The sequence below is a fragment of the Maniola hyperantus genome, chromosome 1 (assembly GCF_902806685.2).
Source record: "Maniola hyperantus chromosome 1, iAphHyp1.2, whole genome shotgun sequence".
Classification (NCBI taxonomy): Eukaryota; Metazoa; Arthropoda; class Insecta; order Lepidoptera; family Nymphalidae; genus Maniola; species Maniola hyperantus.
Genome location: NC_048536.1, coordinates 10,127,685 through 10,140,096, shown reverse-complemented (window position 1 = coordinate 10,140,096; position 12,412 = coordinate 10,127,685).

Sequence of the window (12,412 nt, the reverse complement as noted above, 5' to 3'; positions counted from 1 at the left end):
TATGACCGCTTTATGATGGCGTTACGCGATAAGTGACTGATAACAATTGAAACGAGCGCGAGCGTTGGGGAGGCTTAGCAAAAATGTGACGTATTAACAGACCACAAATTTATTATTACTATGGCGCTAGACTAAATAACAATTTTATTCATTCTGAAATGTAGTGATTGGTCATCCTAACCTTTTTGAGATAATCGACTCTATTAAACATGAAGTAAAGGGCGCATTAAGTTCCGATTTTGGTTTACGATCGTAAACGAACTTACTACCTTTTAAATCGCCGAGACCCTCGAGTATCAGGTAGCACCTGCTTTGCATAAGGCGTCATGTCGAGAACCCCACGTTCAAAGTGTAAATTTTGCGATTAAATGCATAAAATCGAGCATAAATACAGGAAACAAAACGCCGGTGATAAGAATAATAAGTGTACCACATAATATGTCGCAGGAAGGTCGAATGAAGGTGTCCTTATTAATGATTAGAATTTTAAATATGTAAAGGTTCGACACCTACAAAACTTCATGCATGACTAGCTTATTGCCGCGACTTCATCCGCGTGGACTACATACATTTCAAACCCCTATTTTACCTCTTTAGGGATGAATTTTCCAAAATCCTTATTTAGCGATGTCCACGTCATAAAAGCTATCTGCATGCCAAGTTTCATCTCGATTCGTCAAGTAGTTTGAGCTGTGCGTTGATAGATCACTCAGTCAGTCAGTCAGTCAGTCAGTCCGCTTTTCTTTTCATATATATGTAGAAGAAGAAGATTATTATTTGTACGTCAAATAAAAAAGGCTGATAGATAATAAAGAAATGCGAAAGTATCATGAAAAAAAAGTAAAGTATAATAATAATTTATTTAAATGGATCGACGAAGAAAATCTTTTACACTGTTATAGTATACCTACCTAATATAGTTAGGTACGCACCTTTTTAAATATTGGACTTCTGACAAGATGTATAACAAAATAATACCTATTGTGTAATTATTACAATGTTTAAGTTGTTACAGAAAACAAGGGTGAAAAATGGTTTTTACTTAAGTAAAATAAGTACCTACCTAATACCTTCATGAAAATTGCAACAAATTATTATAAAAGTTTTTTCGAGAAGATCATCATAAGCTTCATAAGATTTTTTTATAATGGCTAGCTAACCCACTTGGCTTTGATCGGATGGAACTTATGAAAATGCTTTCTTGGGCACAAGAAAGCTGAACTTACAGCAATTCTACCAGGCAGTAGCGGCCTTATTGAGAAAACCACTTTGCACAATCTATAATCTAAAATCTAGGCAGTAGGTGTCAGTCAGTCACTGTATCCTTTCTTATATTTATTTTATTGGATCATAATGATATTGAAACTTTAAGGTTTTCAGCCTGATTCATAAGAACTATTGCAAATTTTTAGATGTTCTAGACCCAAAATTAGCATTTTAGATTTTAAAACAATAGAATAGAGTGTTAACGGTTTGTTTAATATTATCGTTTTCGTTCGTTCAAATAATTGTTTACATATCCCGGCGACAGTTGTGTAGCGTCCTCCATCAACAAAGAAGAGCCGCTACGGAAGGTGCTATCACGCATACCGGCCAAAAAAACTTTTGAATGCATTATAATTTCAACACGACAATGGGCTACTTAGCGGGAAAAATATACAATTTGTGTACAATTCATTTTATTTTATTGTGTTATCGTACCCTCAAAGGAAATTTTTATTGAGTATCAAATATGTGATATTTATTTCGCCTAATGCTAATCGCACACTGCCACAACGTAGAGTCGCACGCAGTTACGTTTTTCAGTGCTGAAATTTCGCTAGGTAAATTTTATGCAATTATATTTAGAGCCCCGCGCATATTTTTTCAGTAGATCATTTCAATATCATCATATTATTAGCCTGAGGAGTCTGAGGACGTTTACTGCTGAATAGGTATAGGCGTCCCTAGTGAGTGCTACTACACCCTATCCTTAGCCTTCCTCATCCAGCTACTTCCCGTCACCTATAAATACATTTTACGTCTAGTTGTGCCGGAAGGCGCCCCACGCTACGCTTGCTAGTAGGTACGCGGTCTTTGCTGTAAGGCTCCAATGGTTATTGCCCCCATGAAAGCATATACCTAGCGTGCTCACTGCCACTTCTAATGGTTTTCATTAAATACCTGCATATTCCGTGGTAAAGAATGATGTGAAACTACAAGAGTCTATTGCATCGCATGAGCCAAAAATATGATACCACTTGTGTTTGTTCCACCAATAACATGATATAAATGTACCCGGCTTTAACTTTAAATCACTCACAATAGGCATTTAGGAACGTCATTCTGAACCAGTGGTAAATTTAATTATTTGACTATTCAAAAGCACTTGTAAAAGTATACTTGAATAAAAATATATTCTGTTATTCTATTCTATTCATGCAGCTCTTGCACTTCATGCAGCTCTTGCAACAGTGTGCGATCCCCTCTAAAAACTTTATGTATAAACAACCCTTACAAAGGTTGTCACGGTGTCCAAATTGTCCAATCGAGGTAACTATAAAATTACCTTACGCCGTATCATTGTCACTGCACAGGAAGTGTGGCGTAATTTGTAAGCTTTGTGATTAATAAAGTGTACTAAGTGTGACCCGAATAGGACAGATTAGCGGACACTTTATCACTTCAATACCGAGTTAACGTTGCGTGACGGATCTCGTTTGAAAGTCATAAAGAGTCCAAAGCAAAATACGCTCGTAGATAACACTTGCTTTACGTCTTTGGGCCTTCCACTTGCCAAGTTTAGACCGAGTCACGGAGGGTCAACTTTAACAAGTTTATTTCTCGTAAGTCCGACACTATTTATAATTGAAATTGGACTTTAATTGGCTTAGCAGGATAATTTTAGGCTTGTTGAAGATAAGGTTTGGAAAAGCGGATTGTTTTCCATATTACAATCTTATTTTTTTCATGGTACTTTTTCATATACGTATGCCTATTAGTATAGTATCACAGATTTCTTTCCAGCGCTTTTTTTAGTTAACCTGCCGGTCCGAGATGTCGAGTGTTTTAGGGATCGCCTAAAGAACATCGCTGTATAGTGGTAACACATAACGCTGAGGTAATTCCGTTTTTAAGACTTTTCGAGTCACAATTACTTAATGTGTGTCCGGTTTTTTAGCTTTAACTAAGAAGACCACTGCCATGTTACTTATAAGTTTTCTTACTTTGTACCTACTTACTATGTCACTCTTATTCCAAATAATCAATTTAATTTATTTAATTAATAAAATACGTTTTGTTATTTAGAATTACTTATTGAACTAAAGAATACTTAGGTGATGGATCATGAAACCGCTAATATGTTATTTAGCTTAGACGCAGCATTGTCTTATCTGCTCGGATAACTCACGCTTCTACCATTATCCCGCCACAGGCTCACATTATGAAGGTGTTCGCCCAGGATTATAGGCACTTTGAATTTACATAACATTTTCTGTCATTTGCTTATCTCGCACATGACAAGACTCGCGCATTATACATGAATATATTTGACAAATTTTAGTGGAAGCGTCGTGCGAAGTATTCAGGAATGTCTGCGCGAAAGCCGGGTATAATCCGAGCTCGACGGCGCGGGGCTATGAGCATTTGAATAATCGCAGTGCGCTCAAAGCCGGGTATTATATGATAATAATTTCACGCGCGAGCGGTTCCCGGCGGCGGGCGGGGTATACGCGCCCTCGACTCGCCGCATCGCCTTCGAGGAATGTGTGAAAAAATGTAACCGCATTCGTAATAATAACTGAGTATTATTCATCCCCCATTCGACTCGCTGCCGCTTTGACGTAACGCATTTCACGCCGCTATCGACGTCGTGGTTTATCTACCTGCAACTATTCAGAGGCTCCCCATAATTTTCTTAAATTAATTGATACTACAAACGTTAAAAATCGGTGAGGTGTAAAACACGCCATAGAGGGTTCCTAAAATAGAGTTGGTAGTCAAATCGGAAAAAGTTAATTTAGAGAATAATTTTCCGGATTACTAAATTTCTATAAAAACAAAACGAACCGGTTTATACCTATGCCTACCTCTATTTGCATCATATTGCTCATTCCTGAGAGTTGTAACCGCTTTCTATTATTCATACAGGTAGGTAATGGTACGAGTTTTCTTAAAATAATAATGCGGTAGGTTCCCAGATTTTTCCACACATCCAAATCCTTGGTCTATGACCAAACCGATCGAAAATAGTACCAACCTACTGATACGAATATTTAGTATATATCTACCTAGAGATAGTTGTTAGTTATATTTTACGGAATAGGAGTACCTTATTATAATAGGAACACATATTTAAAATCAATTTATATTATGTCACTACCTACCTATCAAGTAACTATGTAAATATATTTTTAATCAAAATCTAGTAAAACTAGTAGCGTTTTAAAATATCAAAAAACTTTATATTATTCCGTTTTCTACCAGTTAGTTTATATTATAGCAGTTAATGTGTGAAGTAGTTAAATTACCATATCATAAAGTCATAGCGTATAATCGCCTGTGTAAAACTGTAATCATAAAATTAATAATTAATAGGTTTGTTGTTTTTAGATGGCGTATCAGTAATGGTAGCTTTGTTAAGTGGTGGCTGTAATTATTAATTTGTTCATAAAGTAAACTGACACCACGGTGAGTGAGCACGCATGCCTTTCCGTGATAATTAGCTGCTACACGAGTTACGACTTATCATATTACTAATTATTCTATAAAAAAATGTTATGTTGGTAATTTAAACTAGGTACACTTTTATTTAAATACGAGACAAGTAAAGACTATAATAGGTATAAAATATGATAATTTTTAACTTTAAATTGGAAGTATTTTCTGAAAAAACATTCCAACTTCTCCACAATCAAGTCACAATAATTATTGAGATATTATTAAAAACCTGATTACTGTTGGGCGATTACCATATGTCATATCGCAGCGCAAAGAAAATATACCCATGCATTAATCATTGCAACTCTCTCTTCCTGAGATTGGCTGTATTAATGATATTTTTGCTGCAACGGCGCATCTCAGCCAATAGCGATAACACATCACACACACTCACAGACACACACACATTAAATAACAAACCATGCTGAAATGAGGCCGCTGTTGTGTATGTTGTGAGCAAATTGTATTTGTACAATATCAGATATTTCACGTTGCACTACCTAAGTATAATGTAAAAATAATGTTACTCTAATGCGCTTAACGTATGTAAGGTTTCGTGATTGTCATACATAGAAACACAAGGTCTAATTCTATAATAATGGATACGGATTTGTTTACGTAAATGATGTTTTATTTATTTTGCAATGATGTTATATCTGTGAATGTTAGTCAAATATGCTTATACTCAAGCAATCGGATTAACAATAAACGGACCCCGAGGCCACGAGTTATGATAACAATAATTAGGTATCTACTTAATATGTTGTTACATGAAAACTGTAATTACTTGCCAGCTTCTTTTCATTAATTCATAAGAGAGTGTATGAATGTTATATGCCTATAGGTAGACTCAATCAGATTATTGATAGATGTCGTGAAAAAAATTATCACGTCAAAAATAATTTGATTGGCCTGAGAAACATACCTCCACTCATCTCTGCTTTGATGGTTACCGGGCCTTAGCAAATTTAAATCACCTACCTAAATATTTTAGGCATATATAACACTTAAGTAGTGTAAAGCTATCTTAAATGCTAAGATAGGTGTCTCACTTTAGTCTTACTTTTGTAATTAAACGATAAATAAGTATTACCTGTAAAATCATGTTCATAAATTAATATATTTATTAAATAATTTGTTTAATGCAAATAAAAGCATCTACAAATAAATTTAACGCTTCATAGATATGCATACCCATTTAAACAATGATAAATGTTTTGATACGTCTACCGATATCGCCGAACAAAGTATAAATAAAATAAATGCACTTCCTTCCAGCCTGATAATGGTTACCCTTTGTACTACTAATACTCTTTTGAAAATTTGAATAGCTATAAACATATAATTAACTATAAACTTCATGCACCAGTAAATGTAGACATTAATTTCCACACTACTTTATCTATTTGGGCGCACAAACCGCCTTTATCTGTCATCGTTTTATACTTTTCTAGCGATAAACGAGAACATGATTAGAATATCTACATTTTAATTAAAGCTCTATACAATGAACTATAAAATCTATTTTTGAATGACGTAAACAGCGTATACCGTTTTTCAGTTACTTCAAATGCGGGTGGAAGGCAACTCTACGTACCTATTGCGTTTGTTTGAAATTATTTTAATATGCAAATAAGAAAATGTGAAGGAGAATTGTGTTTTGGGAGTCGTCGGTGGAATCGGTTACGCAGACGTATTCTTTAAATTAATAGCGTAGAGAGATTAGAGTACTGTTAACTGCTTTACATGGAGCGGGCTTATGGAGGTTGGATCGTTTGTACTGAGAAACAGACAAATGAAAGCACATAATTACTGGGGCCCGTTCTAAATGCAACAAGGATTACAATTTACATGGCAGCGTTAACAAGCACGCGTATGGCATTTATGACTATTATTTAAATATCTTTCCCTTTTATAAAGGCAACAGGATGTTCGCCGTGCACGAACTGAAAGAGCTACGTACCACTAACCATAGTAGCCCTACCTTCTACCTAGGTAGGTACACTGTCCTAGGATTCGAAGTGGTAGTTATCATTCTTAATCTTTGACGATTTGTCAAGATAATTTTATTATCAAGATATTTCGACTTGCTAATCCGCCCTGGCTTCGCTAGGGTGTGATTGAATTTTTTTCTTAGTAGAAGTCTACTTTATAGTAGAGTGAACGTACATCCAAAGTTCTAAGTTTCTAGACCCATCGATGTTGATATTATGTCAGTCTGACAGTTTCTCCCAGTGATTCGTTTCTTCTTTTGTACCTATGCCAAATACAAAAATAAAAATAAATATTTAATAATAATAATAAATATTTTGTAAGTATATTTACATCTTTGATAAATATTGAAGAATTAAAAAATATGAAATTAGTTTTTTTTTGTTGAATCTAAAATCCAAGCCAATTCCATTTCAGCTTTAGAGCACATTTCAAGGTGTCATGCGTCTTTACTTTTCATTTTTTAGCCCCCTTCTATGACCCTTTGGTATGTCACTCTTAATATTATACTTTTTATATTCTTTATAACTTATATAAACTCAAGTTTTACTGATGAAAGTGAGGCAAGGCAGGATGCGTGTATCTACAATACGGTTCTTTTTAAGGTATAGTGGGTAAGCCCCTTTCATCATTTCCTTTAATGCCCAGTATTTGTTCCAAGTAATGTTGTCTAATATAATGAATACTGTGTAAAAATTTAGCATGACTACTTACTTAGGGTAGATACTCGTATGTAAGAATAATTAGATTGCTTTTAGAATCCATACTTGCTTACCTCAAGAATTGGGTATTTAAGTATTATATTCAATTGAACATAACAGTACAGTTATCTTGATGTAAGATTGAAACAACAATCTAATATTATTGCTTACTACTACTTAATGAATATTAATTTAGATTATAATATATTAACATAGATTAATGTTTTAAAATTCTATCTAGTCTTATCTAGTCAGGCCGTTAGAGCCATTTAGTTTTTAATAAACGTCTTTATAATCTTAATTGAAATTTTTATTATATCTATCTATACCTACTTACCTATCTTACGACTGCAGGTTTTGCTGTTGTATACCTATTAAGTTGGTAAATGTTTTGATTTCATTGAGATTTGAAGGAGATTGTTCAAAGGGCTTAAATCACTAATGAAGTAATCTGATGAGTAGGTAGATACGTTGGAATCTTCAAAGATTACACTGGAGAGCAAAAGTCCTGAAAATGAAAATGGATATGAAATATTAATAAATGTACTTGTAATACAAAAATATAAACAGCCGTTTGTTTAAAACACTACTTCAAAGACGATCTTAAACTCATAACACCAGTACGCTTAGTATACCTATGATTTTACGTCTCATCAAACGTTTCTAGAATTCGAGAGTCGAAACACAATACCGTCAAAATAAAATGACCTAAAGGGCCTTGAATTATTGAAGTCAAAAATTCAATGCCACTGATTTTAATTTCGCAACGTTTCCGCTTGGAGCGTAGATGTAGATGCGAAGACAAACTTGAGCTTTAAAACAAGGCATTTAAGATCCAGTTTACTATAATTTGGAAATTTTTCGACACTCGAATACTATCAACGTTCGTGAGACATAAAATCTCGTACTAAGCGTACTAAAAGAGCACACCATCCTAAATTAATTTAAAGTATCACGGATTTTTTGTGGTAGTTAGCTGAGAACGCTTGAAGTGAATATGACGTGATGGATGAATGTGAGCACTGTTTAACATACAATGGGCAAAATAATAAAAAGTACAAATGCCATGTTTCCATGTTAATTAAACTGCTACGGTTTGCCGCGTTGTGTAACATCTCAATTTATGCGGGAAATGCTTAGAAATTCTACCAACGTTATTTATATGACTTAATTATCAAATTTTCGAGAGAACGTGTAAGTACTTAACAAGATTACCTATTGCTATTATTTACTTACTTTGTTTCATGTGTGTGTTGTTTCGTTTTGTTACTAAGTATTTAATGATTTTAAAACATGACGTAGGTGTGTATTTTAAAAGAATAAATTTATTAGTTTAACTAGAGCATGGAGAATAGCACCTATTACTAAATTTGTCTATATAAATTTGGATAAGAGAAATATTAGTAATGTTACTAAGATAAAGCCTAAAAACGATAGATAAGGAACTACCCACCTAATAAGGAAGTTCTGTGCAGGCTTATAGTCTTCACCAGTGCGTTGTCAGTCGAAAAATTTATTGAGTAGTATAGGGTAGTAGATGATATTTGATTAAAACTATTAATATTTTAATTCAATACTGATAACTCCATGCCTTTCTAAATATTATACGCCACTCCAGTGCGTTTAATTTAAACAGTCGTTGAAACATTATAAGCGTTATGCGAACCTCCGCGAATTGTGCGCGCTTCAGCGTTTTTCTCGTCAGATATCGAAGCGTAATTATAGGCAGAACTCCGATTAACATCTGTCGACTATTAAATAAACTCAGATTATAAGGGTTCAATTGTGAGTAATTATTCTTATCCGTCGGATGTTTTCAAAGAGCTGCCTGCCTCGATCTCGACGTGTGCTCCGGCATAATTTTCTCATGATTCGCAAGCAAATCAAACCTGCCCTACCCTTTTATTAAGCAGTCACATTGACTTGACTGCCTAATGTTCCCATCTATCTACTTGTTCGCATTGAATAATTGTTTAATCGCCATCGTATTTAGATATAATGGGGCCGATTCTCTAGTACACAATCTCTAAACTAAACTAAATTAACAGGTCTAAATCTAGTGCTTTCCTTTTCCGCAAGCAACATTATGAAAGGGATAGCAATAGATTTAGACGTGATATTTTAGTTTAGTTTAGAGATTGTGTACAAAGGAATTAGCCACAATGTCGATCTTTATAAATAAAATAATTTAATATATATAAAAACTTTTAGCTACCTGTCTGTACCTACTAGATAAAATATTATTTATTATATGGGTTAGAAATAAATGAAAAAAAAACTGGTTTAAAAAGTGGTAAGTCTGTACAACTTTCGTGTTAGGTTGGACATCAGATACCTTTTCTCAGCCAATGTCAGAAATTGAACTGAAGTCTGAATGAAGCCTTTACGTATACCTACCTACCTTAGTAGGTATAAGTACCAACCTAGTGGAAAAGAGCGCATGAGCTTTTAGAGATCGTGTCAAAGGATTCAATTTTACAAAACTGTATTTAACGGAAATGTCACGGTTATAGCTCGTGGTCACGTTATTAAAAGAATGTGTCTACCTATACAATTATAACAAAACCTCGAGTCACTCTCTAAATTAGGTATAAAATTGAACTAAGTATAACTATATGAGTCCAAGGTTTTTTAATAGTTAAAATTAACATTAGCCACATAAATATTAGGATTTAATCGCATCCTAGAACGGATCCAATCATGTCAATCAATCCGCTTCAACTGTAATGGGGTGTAACAGCATGGCCGCGGACGCCATCAAAACGCGCCGCGTCGGCGCAAGCACTCTTGTAAAAACACTGTTGCTAACAGAACGATTATAATATATTAGTTGCTCTTTAATTGCGTCGATATAATTACGTCGGTAGCCGCGCATACGTGACGATATCCCGGCCGCTCTGCCCACGCCGCGGTCTCCGCTGATATTAAGAGAAATAACTTGAGCTAACCGATCGAATGTTTTGCGATAATGAGCGGCGGCTAAGATCGAAGTGTCATTAGGAAGTCGTAACTGACGATACGCACCTTAAGTAATCTCTCCTGTCGCTCGGAAATTTATCCGATTATAGTACATTGCCTGATGATTGACTGCGTGCGGATAAAGGTTTTCATACAAGTAAGTGGGTATGTGTAGGTGCAGGTATGAACATTGTAAAGAGCTAGAATGATTTCACCTAGGTATGCTGGACATAGGTAGAGATTTCCACACGCCTGAGTCTTGCGTCACCTGAATGCAGCGGCTTCCCGCAACTATAGTTTGATGTCGTCTGTCGAGTGTCGACCCAACTGGCTGGCGATCTTCCAACGCTGCGCTTTCTGGTGCAAGGTTCTAGCACCTACGGGCCAACCTCTATTGTTTTTTCGAACTAGCCATTGCCACTTTGCAACTTAATTATTACTAACTTATACTTCATAACTTAATTATTCTAGATACGTACTTTTAACTAATATTTGAGGTGGCAATGACCACCCAAAAAGCGCCAGAGTTATACTCAATGCACTTCCAGTAGGTAGGTACTGAAAAGGCCTACTGCGTAAGGTGTAAGTGCAATCTTCATAAAATAACTTAGGCTTTGAAAAATTATGAAAAATCAATTATAACGTAATTATTAAGATGCGTGGTAACTGGTAGCTATCTATTAGAATGAACTGATAACGAATGTTCCCACAAACAGAGACACCTTATTTACTTCGAATTGCCATTGGTAAGAAATGAAATAACATTTTCTACAAACATCTCGAGGGCCAAGTGGTAAATTAAAGAAACATCGAAGCAGTAATTGTGTGTATGGGGATCGCTTTTGAGACATTTATGTCGGAGGTCTAGACATTAAAGGCGATCAGTCGGCGAGGCGAGGAAACGGGGTAATTTCCTAATGGTTCAATGAGGTGATAGTTAACCATCGTGGGAATCAAGCCAATACTTGGATAGTTTGTGTTAAATTGTAACTGTTTTCCAACCTAAAGCTTTTGCTATTTCTCCGGAAAATCTAGTAAAAGTTCTTAAATAAATTTTTAGTGAATTATTAGTTAAATTAAATTAAATTAAATTAACTTCTACATAATATTATCATACTTACCTAAGATTTACTTTTTAAGTATTTGTAAGGTAATAAACAAACAATAGAAAAAGAAGTTGAACATTGAAGTAACCAACAAGGATAAAAATTATGAATTAATTCCGATAGGGCGGCACCTCTCAGACGCGCGACATACTTCGTCCAGATAAGGGAAAAGCGTCGCTGGCTTATAAATGACTCTTTATTAAACGTGAAAGCAGCGACGTCGGCTAATGGGCCGATCATGCGCTCCCATTAAAGATTATTTAATATTCAAAAGCGGCCGACGATAAATCACGATCGCCCGCCATGCTTCTCTGACTACACTGCACTTTTGTCCAAATACTACTCACAACTTGTTTTGAAAACGCGATATATAGTTATACGGAAAATAATTTGGTTTAAAAAATTCTTCTTCTTCTTAAGATTTCTTCGGCGTTACAGATTTGACAAATTCGTGGTCGCCATTTGAACCGCTTAATTGTCCTGCAAGGTGATTCGCTAATTTAGCGATCATCATCAAATGAAAGCCATTTTATTCATTTGACATTGGTAGGTTCTACATTGCTGCATCATTAAGCGATATAAAAATAATAATTCGTAGGAAACCTTAAATGGATTAAAAATAATTATCAAATGAGTTTGGTGGCATTCATTCAGTCATTCATGATCACTGAGTTAGTATAGGTAAGTCTCCGGAATGTTCATTGCTCCTTGACGGTTCTCTAAAAGTAATTATTAATGAAAAAATATTAGGTAAATTGATTGCCTATTTACTTAAAATATTAAGTTTAGTAAGGCTTTATATTTATTAGTCGTTAAGTATATTGTTAAGTGAGTAGTAACGAAGTTTATAGAGTAGGTAGTTATGTAATTATTGTAATATATGTCATAGTTATTTATAACAGAGTGCTTAAGTCAATTGCTCTAACCATGCTCTAACCAAGCGTTCTGTATCTA